The sequence below is a fragment of the Diadema setosum genome, chromosome 12 (assembly GCF_964275005.1).
Source record: "Diadema setosum chromosome 12, eeDiaSeto1, whole genome shotgun sequence".
Lineage (NCBI taxonomy): Eukaryota > Metazoa > Echinodermata > Echinoidea > Diadematoida > Diadematidae > Diadema > Diadema setosum.
Genome location: NC_092696.1, coordinates 24442224 through 24453308, shown reverse-complemented (window position 1 = coordinate 24453308; position 11085 = coordinate 24442224). Strand labels below are relative to the sequence as shown.

At 38.4% G+C, this 11085-nt stretch overlaps 1 non-coding gene across 1 annotated transcript; it reads right to left on the bottom strand.

The window, feature by feature from the left end:
- Positions 1-9190: 9190 nt before the first annotated feature.
- Trnad-guc (transfer RNA aspartic acid (anticodon GUC)) lies at positions 9191-9262 on the bottom strand. Its single transcript has one exon. It is a non-coding gene; the product is annotated as a tRNA-Asp (tRNA).
- Between the last annotated feature and the right edge of the window lie 1823 nt (positions 9263-11085).

Sequence of the window (11085 nt, the reverse complement as noted above, 5' to 3'; positions counted from 1 at the left end):
AGAATAATTGCGGTGTACATGATTATGTTTAATCTCTTTCAAATGATGCCAAACTAAGCTTTCAGTGTTTGAGTTTACATGAGTCCATCCGTTCGTCAGTCTGAAATCAGCCCTTTGTGTGGCACTAGTAAGATACAAAATTGAATTCCATTGAACTTCGTAAGAGAATTTTTCTTTTTAAAAGATAATTGCCCAAAGGTTTTCAAATATTTACTGTTCACTAAACTCTTACATGTATATGAAATATTAAAGATTATTTCAGTGCAATTCCTACTGAATTATGGCATATAGGAGGTACATTGTAAATATCAAAATTTTGGTTAAGAACAATGAACAAAGATTCATTTCCACTGTAACTCTACAAACATTGATTTCATCAAACTTGATCAATGGATATATGGTGACAGGGCACTTCTATGAAGTTACATGGAACAAAATCTCGTTTAGATTGAAATCACTGATAAATGAAAAAGAAAATTCAATTTAGCATGGTGAGATTGTATGGCCAAGGATGTTATTCTCTACAAGGTTTATGTAAAGCTGTAGTTTTACAAGGCAGTTGCATAATTTCATTCTAGACAAATACAATAAGATTTCAAGTCAAATGTCATGTCAAATTTTGAAATTTGTTCTGTATGCAATTACTCAAGAAGTGTCTTATGTGAATTCATTATTATTGGCACATATAATGGTAGTGTGAGAAGGCATCTATCTTACAAATACAGTTGTATAAAATTAAAACCAGGTGAAATGCAGGGGTCAAATGTCAGTTTTAACTCTTTTTCTTTGGTTGAAATTTGCCATTATCCAGGCTAATTTATACAGTGTATATGATTTAGCTGGATATGATGTGACTATTTGGCTTCAATGTCTTCATATTGATGTTGTAGATTGTATTTGCAGAGCAATTGGCTTATCATTATTTGGGTGTAGCACCTTGAAAGTCAGACTTGTCAATGCTGACCTAAACATGTCTTGGTGAAATTTTGTGTGATATTGTTAGCTTTTTCCTCAAATTTCAAGCTGGCTGCACTATTTTGTTTTGATATCTTGATGTATAATATCTTGATGTAAAGAAGTCCAAATTATTTATTATTTTGTTACCATAAGTTTCTTTTGTAAGTTACAGGCAGTTAAAAATCATTAATTATGTAATATAGAAAGTATTTATGACTAGCATGATCTAGAATTTAATTTCTAACCTTGTGTCAATGGTTAATTGCATCATAAACATAATGACTAAAACAGAGTCAGACAGAGACAGAGAGACACACACTCTCTATGGTCACCTAGAGAGCAGCTGATAATACCATGCATGGTACTCACCTCTCTCTTTGGTCAGAACAATAGATTAAAAATCATATGTGCATTTTACATTTTGTAAGGACAAGTGCCATATTAAGTCCATGGCTTGCTGTATTGCATACCCTTCCTCAAGACTGAATCAATGTATACATAGCCTGTCATGACTGTATAAGAGGTTATGTGACAGGCATAGTGTGTGCAAGGGGGGGGGGGGTGTAACAGCAGTGGTTAGAAATTTGACCCAAGTGCCTAGTGGGTGAGTTTTTTCCTGGGTTTACAGTTGAAAGCAAGAGTCAAGAGTTTTGGTGTGCAGTGTATTCTCTCTACTCTTTTTTCCTCAACCAATTATTTCTTCTTACTATTTTAGGCAACTTAAAGAACACTTTCAACAAGTCATGAATAGCACATTTTCATCATTGATGCACCAGTGTTTCTAGTCTTATGATACGGCCTTTCTTATCATGGTTATTTACTTTCAATGGTACTTGCACTCCAGCACTGCTCTCTTGAATGAATTGTCTATTGAAATCCTCTGCATGTATTTTTTTTTTCCTGACAGACAGGAAAACATGCAACCTAAATAATATTATCTTTGTGGAAAAGTTTTGTGCATGACTTTAATATGATCTCCAGGTACCATGACACATTGTTTTGATGGTACAGTAGAAGAATTGTGGGATGAAAAAAACCAGAATGTTAAGGGGATCTGATGTGTGGTCTATCTTTCTTTCAAAGAATATCTCCCAATCACTACTCTGAAACATAAGTATCTGAGAGATAAATCAGTAGTTTGTAATGAATCCTAGAATTATTTAGTTTGTTGGTGTCATCCATGAAGTAGATATTGAGATGATTTTGTGATTCTTTTGTTGAGCCCACCGGAGGTGAGGGGAGACTAAGGGATTGTCTGCGGCGTCTGTTCGTCTGTCATCCGTCCGTCCGTCCATCATCTGTCCGTAACACTACAAAAACTTCCATAACTCTTTACTCTGGGCTTCAATTGCAATCAAACTTCGACGGAAGAGGGGTCATACAAAGTTTCACATTTTACCGTATATGAAGGTCACCTCAAGGTTAAAGCTCACAGGCAGGGGTCAATGAACTTTAGGGCCCAATGTTAAGTTTTTATGGGTGCTGTTCGTTATTCCGAAGGTTCGCTATTCCGAAGGTTCGTTAATCCGAAAATGAGTAAGGGTTCGTTAATCCGAACATTTGTGGCGTTATTCCGAAGGTTCGTTATTCCAAAGATTTGTTAATCCGAAAATGAAATTCGGAATAACGAACCTTCGGAATAACGAATCTTCGGGCTGAAGAGCCTTCGGAATAACGAGCTGTATCGATTTTATGGCACGTTTCTATTATGGGTCATAACTTTTGATCCATAACTCCATTTGTGACCAAACTTGGAAGGTAGATGTCCCTTGGGGAGTGGATGGTCACCACAAGGTCAATGGTCACAAGCATGGGTCAACGAACTTTTAGAGCCCAATGTTAAGTTTTTATGGCGCGTTTCTATTATGGGTCATAACTTTTGATCCATAACTCCATTTGTGACTAAACTTGGATGGTAGATGTCCCTTGGGGAGTGGATGGTCACCATGAGGTCAATGGTCACAAGCATGGGTCAACAAACTTTAAGGGCCCAATGTTAAGTTTTTATGGCACTTTTCTTTTTTGCCATAAATTTTTACCCCTTTATATCTCTTTTTATCTGTTATATCTCTTTTTTTTATCTGTTATATCCCATTCGCGTACAAGAAATTGTACGCGAATGGGTGAGACACATTATGGCGCTTGCCTTGTTTACTGTGAAATTTGTGTGAAATTGTTTTGTAGATATTTAAAGGGTCACGTCTTTGTTTTATGAAGGAAAGTTAGTGTTTTATCAGCATTAAATATCTAGATTTGATTCTTCAAAGCATTTGTCTTTGTTTTAATATTTGTTTGGTTTTTTTTAAAGGCATTAACTCTTGACTGAGTGGATGTGATGTTTTGTCATGTTCAAGACTGCCATGGACGTATTTCGGACTGATTCGCATATTCTTCACAAGTTTAACTTCAGCACATCCTCCAACTCGCGAGCATTGAATGTGGCAATATGTAGTAATTATGGATTGTTTTTTCAGTTATCTTGTGTGAAAACACACACAAACACACATCAGCTCAGATAATCATTCAATCAAATGTAAATTTTCCCCAAACATATATCATGTGGATTCAGTGACTGCAGCAGTTAGTATTGGTGCTCACATCAGGGAAGTTTGAGGACAGTCCACCTATCCATTCAAAATAATGAATTTTTGCAGTTTTGGTGCTAGCGTTGCTGGATATGAAGGCTGCAACAACTTGTGATGTCTTAGCAGTGAAATGAAGAGAAAATATAAGAGAATTTCATAAATGTATATATATATATATATATATATATATATATATATATATATGAAGCGTTTGTTTGCAAAAACCGATAAGTCCATATTTGCCAAATGGAGATATTTGCGATTAAAGGTCAAGAAAAATAAAGAGAATAATAAGAAAATTTTTGCTTCTTTTGACCATGACTTCAAAAATATACCTTTATATGTAGTGACCAATACATCATTTAAAAGGTATTATTTTGTACTTTATGACAGAGATCGTACTTCAAAATCTTCAAAAATGGACTTATCGGTTTTTGCAAACAAACCCTTCATATATATATATATATATATATATATATATATATATATATATATATATGTATGTATTCAGGACTCGACATTAGCAGTTCCCCTATGACCCAGGGCCACCAGAAATAGATGCCAGGCCACTACTTTTGAAAGAAAAATTTATGTTTGTGTCCCAATCGGACCACCAAAAGAAGAAGTTTAATTAGTGTCAAGCATTATACTGTATATGAATATATTGAGCGTCTCGCCGCCCTTTATCAACACTTGAGAAAGGGCGGTGAGATGCTTGAAACTGTGTGTGCAGAAATAAACCGTTGGTGATACAGCATGAACTTTGTTCCAGTTTTGTTACTTATATATATATATATATATATATATGTATATGAAGGGTTTGTTTGCAAAAACCGATAAGTCCATTTTCGAAGATTTTGAAGTACGATCTCTGTCAAAAAGTACAAAACAATACCTTTTAAATGATATATTGGTCACTACATATAAAAGTATATTTTTGAAGTTATGGTCAAAAGAAGCAAAATTTTTCTTAATATTCCCTTTATTTTTCTTGAACTTTAATCGCAAATATCTCCATTTGGCAAATATGGACTTATCGGTTTTTGCAAACAAACTCTTCATATATATATATATATATATATATATATATATATATATATATATACAGTGGAAACTCAATGTAACAAAATCCTTGGGACCAAGACACTTGGTTCTTTACATCAGATATTTCGTTATATCAGTAAAAACAAAGGAAATATATAATTTCAAAAAAAATAAAAGAATAAATGTATAGATCCTTGCCATCTGATTGGATAAATGCAGGCCGCATGACATATGAAGATATTTATACAGCACACATATAGATCTTTGCCATCTGATTGGATGAATGCGGGTCACATGACATTCAGAAGAATCAGCTACCCCACGCTCACTCTCAATGGCAGCTAGTGCAGTATACGACTATTTAACAGGAAATCAAGCAAGCACCAGCAGTGCAACAGATCCTAGGACACACTGAACTTTTGTATCGTTAAAGCATTGGTGCATACATGCACCCATGTGCACTGCCAGAAAGACATGAGCCAGATCTAGATCTAGGCCAAACTGTTAGTTCTCCTCCTAGATAGGCTTAATAGATCTATTTTGGTCAAGACCAGGCCTATATTGTGTCTTGTATAACAAATATTCAATGTTTTATCATACGTTTGACAGTCCAAATATAGATAGGAGCAAGTTTAACTGTTGTATTCAACTCCGCTTTGAGTTGTTGAATAGATATAAAGAACGGTTAAATTTGCACACTCGTGTAGGCCTAATATTCGGAGTACCATCGCACTCATAAACATAAACATAAACATAAATGTACGTATATAAAACTGGTAATGAATTATAGTGTCTATACCAGTTTGTTTCTTTATTTCTTTGCAAGTCAATATGTGAAATCTCAACATATAAATTCAGGGCCAGCAGAGTGTTTTCAAAAGTGGGGGGACCCACTTCCGGGTTTCATGAACTAACAACCAAAAAAATAAAAAAATAAAAAAGGTCCTCATCTCTCTTCAATTCCCTTCCATTTCAGGGTTTTTTCAGCTAACAAAAAAGGTCTTCAGTGGAAAATACATAACCTTACCACCAACGGCGTAGCCAGGATTTCATCTTAGGGGGGGCGGTTAGTCTGCGAGGGAGCGAAGCGACCGAGCCCGAGCGAGCGGAGCGAGCGAGGGGGGGAGGGTGTGGGAGGGGGGTGTCCCCCCTCCCACGGTAAGAACTTTTTTGCATTTGGATGTTGTAAATGGTGCAATTTGATGCATGTTTTTGCGCGTTTTATCGACGTGAAACAGTCCCACTTGTTTATGGTAGCAGTTTATTTTGATGTAGATTATTATTGAACAATTTGCCTATAAAAGGGTATAATTTAGATACACTTCTTGTATTAATTCTTTTCACTGAATATAATGAACGCGACTGAACCCGAGCGAGCGGAGCGAGCGAGGGGGGAGGGGAGGGTGTGGGAGGGGGTCCTCCCACGATAAGAACTTTTTGCATTTTGATGTTGCAAATGGTGCAATTTGATGCATGTTTTTGCGCGTTTTATCGACGTGATGAAACAGTCCCACTTGTTTAAGATAACAGTATATTTTAGTGTAGATTATTATTGAACAATTTGCCTATAAAATGGTATAATTCAAATATTCTTTTCACTGAATATCATGAACGCGACTGAACCCGAGCGAGCGGAGCGAGCGAGGGGGTAGGGGAGGGTGTGGTGAGAACTTTTTACATTTTGATTTTGCAAATGGTGCAATTTGATGCATGTATTTGCGTGTTTTAACGACGTGAAACAATCCCACTTGTTTAAGATTGCAGTATATTTTAGAGTAGATTATCATTGAACAATTTGCCTATAAAATGGTATAATTCCAATACACTTCTTGTATTAATTCTTTTCACTGAATATCATGAACGCGACTGAACCCGAGCGAGCGGAGCGAGCGAGGGGGTAGAGGAGGGTGTGGGAGGGGGGTTTCCCCCCTCCCACGGTGAGAACTTTTTACATTTTGATTTTGCAAATGGTGCAATTTGATGCATGTTTTAACGACGTGAAACAGTCCCACTTGTTTAAGATTGCAGTATATTTTATATCATGAACGCGACTGAACCCGAGCGAGCGGAGCGAGCGAGGGGGAGGGGAGGGTGTGATAAGAACTTTTTGCATTTTGATGTTTCAAATGGTGCAATTTGATGCATGTTTTTGCGCGTTTTATTGACGTGAAACAGTCCCTCTTGTTTAAGGTAGCAGTATATTTTAGTGTAGATTATTATTAAACAATTTCCCTATAAAATGGTATAATTCAAATACACTTCTTGTATTAATTCTTTTCACTGAATATCATGAACGCGACTGAACCCGAGCGAGCGGAGCGAGCGGAGCGAGCGAGGGGGTAGGGGAGGGTGAGGGGGAAACCCCCCTCCCACGGTGAGAACTTTTTACATTTTGATTTTGCAAATGGTGCAATTTGATGCATGTATTTGCGTGTTTTAACGACGTGAAATAGTCCCACTCGTTTAAGATTGCAATATATTTTAGTGTAGATTATTATTGAACAATTTGCCTATAAAATGGTATAATTCCAATACACTTCTTGTATTAATTCTTTTCACTGAATATCATGAACGCGACTGAACCCGAGCGAGCGGAGCGAGAGAGGGGGTAGGGGAGGGTGTGGGAGGGGGGTTTACCCCCCTCCCACGGTGAGAAGTTTTTACATTTTGGTTTTGCAAATGGTGCAATTTGATGCATGTTTTTGCGTGTTTTAACGACGTGAAACAGTCCCACTTGTTTTAGATTGCAGTATATTTTAGTGTAGATTATTATTGAACAATTTGCCTATAAAATGGTATAATTCCAATACACTTCTTGTATTAATTCTTTTCACTGAATATCATGAACGCGACTGAACCCGAGCGAGCGGAGCCAACGAGGGGGAGGGGAGGGTGTGGGAGGGGGTGTCCCCCCTCCTACGGTGAGAACTTTTTGCATTTTGATGTTGCAAATGGTGCAATTTGATGCATGGTTTTGCGTGTTTTAACGAGTTGAAACAGTCCCACTTGTTTAAGGTAGCAGTATATTTTAGTGTAGATTATTATTGAACAATTTGCCTATAAAATGGTATAATTTAGATACACTTCTTGTATTAATTCTTTTCACTGTATATCACGAACTCGACTGAACCCGAGCGAGCGGAGCGAGCGAGGGGGTAGGGGAGGGTGTGGGAGGGGGTGTCCCCCCTCCTACGGTGAGAACTTTTTGCATTTTGATGTTGCAAATGGTGCAATTTGATGCATGGTTTTGCGTGTTTTAACGAGTTGAAACAGTCCCACTTGTTTAAGGTTGCCGTATATTTTATTGTAGATTATTATTGAACAATTTGCCTATAAAACAGTATAACTCAAACACACTAGTCTTCTTGTATTAATTCTTACACTGAATATCATGAACGCTGTCTGTTCAGCAATCAAACAGAAAAAGCATGCACACGAGGGTGTAGATAGGGGCATATCCCCTCCCACACGAAGGTGATTTTGCGTTTTCAGACCTGAAATTCAGCGATCTGGTGCAAATTTTTGGTGCAACACTTTTTCATCGAAGTGTTAAAATCACGGAATTTAGCTCTTATTCCGAATGTGCACCATCTGTGCGTATGTATAAAGTCTAGTGAGGTAGAACTTGGGGGAAGGGGGATTCCCCCTCCCGCTCGCGGAGCTTTTGCGTTTTTAGAATTGAAATAAAGCGATCTTGGTATAGCCACAGTCTACTTCTTTGCATGGCGGGGGGGGGGGGGGAACAGGAAGAAGGCGTTGGCGAGTGTTATCTCCACTCTTCCCTTCCGATGGAGCTTGTACAGTACTTGTATCTTTTTAAGGCTGAAATTGAGATATCTCGTATAGGGCCTACGCATAATAAGCATATTTGATGGAATCAACATTTGGGTAATCAAAAAAAAAAAAAAAATGATGGGGGGGGGCTGAGGGAGGAAAGGGTCGATTAAAAGGGGAAATTCCCCTTATACATGAGGGAACCTTCAGTTTTCGGAATATTAGTGAAAAGTCTTGTGCACTCAGAATTATTCAGAATTTTTTTTTAATCTAAAAAGTGTACTTAGCTAGGGAAAGCGGCAAAGAGGGGGAGGGTTTGGGAGGGGGTATCCCCCTCCCAAGCACGAGAGATTTTGCATATTTTGAATTGAAATTCAACGATCTGGTGCACACTTTGAGTGAAATATTCAAAAAAATATATCTTATTTGATGAAAGGCTGCAAAGGAGACCCGCTTCATGTGCATGCATACAGTATACACGCATTTTTTTTCCGCCTCCCAACTCCTTGGTCCAAATCTTAGGGGGGGCGACCGCCCCCATCGCCCCCCCCCCCCCCCCCCCTGGCTACGCCAGTGCTTACCACTATTTCTATTTAGTGCCACTTACGTACTTCTGGGTTAAAAAAAAAGTGTGGGGGCCCAAAGTGATCCTTTTATTGTATGGGGCATGGGGCCCGAGCCCCCCCGCGGCCCCCACGGTTCTGCCAGCTGTGGAATGTATATATCTATTCAATAGAATAGTGGTAATAAGTAAAAGAGAAAACGATACAAATGCGTGAATTTAAAAACAAAACATAACCAATTAAAAAAAAAAATAAAAAAAAAATGCCCTCCTTGGCGGGGAATCGAACCCCGGTCTTCCGCGTGACAGGCGGAGATACTTACCACTATACTACCAAGGATTTGACGGAGAAGTTGGTGGCTATAAAATATAGGTAGTTTAAAATTGTCTTGTAGGAGATTATTTCTAAATTGGTTGAGTATTTTATAACCCCAGTGAAAATACCTTCCAAAATCATAGTTTTCACACAATTTTCGTACTAAATTTCATTGCTATAATACAAATACCCGCACAGGCACAATACAGTACACTTACTTGACTTTAATAGCAACATAAGCATGGGAACAGTAGCTGAGCATGCATACGACGTTGTATTTGCGCATGCGCATTGCCCGTCTGGTGTTAGAACGGTGAGACGTCGTTACCATTTTTCGTGCTTAAGGTAGGTTTTATCTGGGTTGTTTCGGCATCACTTGTTGATTCCGCATGTGGTTTTGTTGGAGATTAGACTTCATAGAATTATCATCTCAATGATTCTGAATTCACTCTGGCTTCGATCTGGAATGATCATGAGTGAAATGCATTGTAGGAAATGAATCCCATAATGCTAGCGAAGCTGTTGTCGGCATACTCGCCCCTAAACGTGTATAATATGTCTGAGGGAAATAGCGAGTGTTTTATTCTTGACAGTATACAGGTTGCCGGGCCAAGTTTGGGATTTTTCCTCCCGTTGCATCGTGGGCTTACCCAGAAATCCCGGCCAAATATCCCAACATTCCTTTTTATTTTCTGCTAAATACGTACATTTTATAGTCTGCTTGTCACATTGGTGAAAAGATGAACAGTTCTCAAGTCGAATCAAGTTCAGATTTGTGCCCTTTCTGGACAAAATCGTTGCATATTAATGTCTGCTTTTCCGAGAAATTGTCGACATGCTATCTGTTGTGAGTAATGGCTAAAAACTCCCAAAATGTTGATAAGCTGCGAGAGTGGGGGTTTTGCACCGAGTGCTTCCAGCTCTTCTTCCCCGCAGCGTTGGCGTACGTATTATGCTTCGCTGGGGCGGTTCCCTAGTCTAGCTGTAGCTGTGCTGCTGTGCGTGCAGAGCAGAGCATATCGAATAACTACGAGATCGCGAGCAGCAGCAAGCTCAAATTTATAATAACAATCGTCAGCGATGTGTTAATACAATTCTTAACAGGAATCGTTGTTCAAAAAGCTGAAAAAGACCATGTGTGTAGATCTACCATGATGACTGTAACATAACTACACGTAGCCGCGACAAAACGCGGCTACACCTCTATTCCTTCGCAGACGTTGTCATTTTTCAGTGTGGTTGTGCGACTCCTTCATGAATATCTTTATTAATCGTGGAAAACTAAAATACAAGGAATTATCGTAATCTATGATAATCATTCAATAATCAGTATGCGATTTTTTCTTTAATTACGTCAAAAACTCACCGAAATCTGTGGCTGAAATCAGGTCTGTAAACGTCCTTATTGCTTCACTCCTCATCTGCGTGTTATTTGAATGGCATTCACTCTCGTATACTACAACGTACAACGTAGGTAGTCGGAGAGCTAGAGGGCGCCTCTCCGACTACCTACGTTGTACGTTGTAGCATACGAGAGTGAATGCCATTCATAATAACACGCAGATGAGGAGTGAAGCAATAAGGACGTTTACAAACCTGATTTCAGCCACAGATTTCGGTGAGTTTTTGACGTAATTAAACAAAAAATCGCATATCGATTATTGAATGATTATCATAGATTACGATAATTCCTTGTATTTTAGTTTTCCACGATTAATAAAGATATTCATGAAGGAGTCGCACAACCACACTGAAAAATGACAACGTCTGCGAAGGAATAGAGGTGTAGCCGCGTTTTGTCGCGGCTGCGTGTAGTTAACTGTAACACAGTTAGTTATCGTATGTAG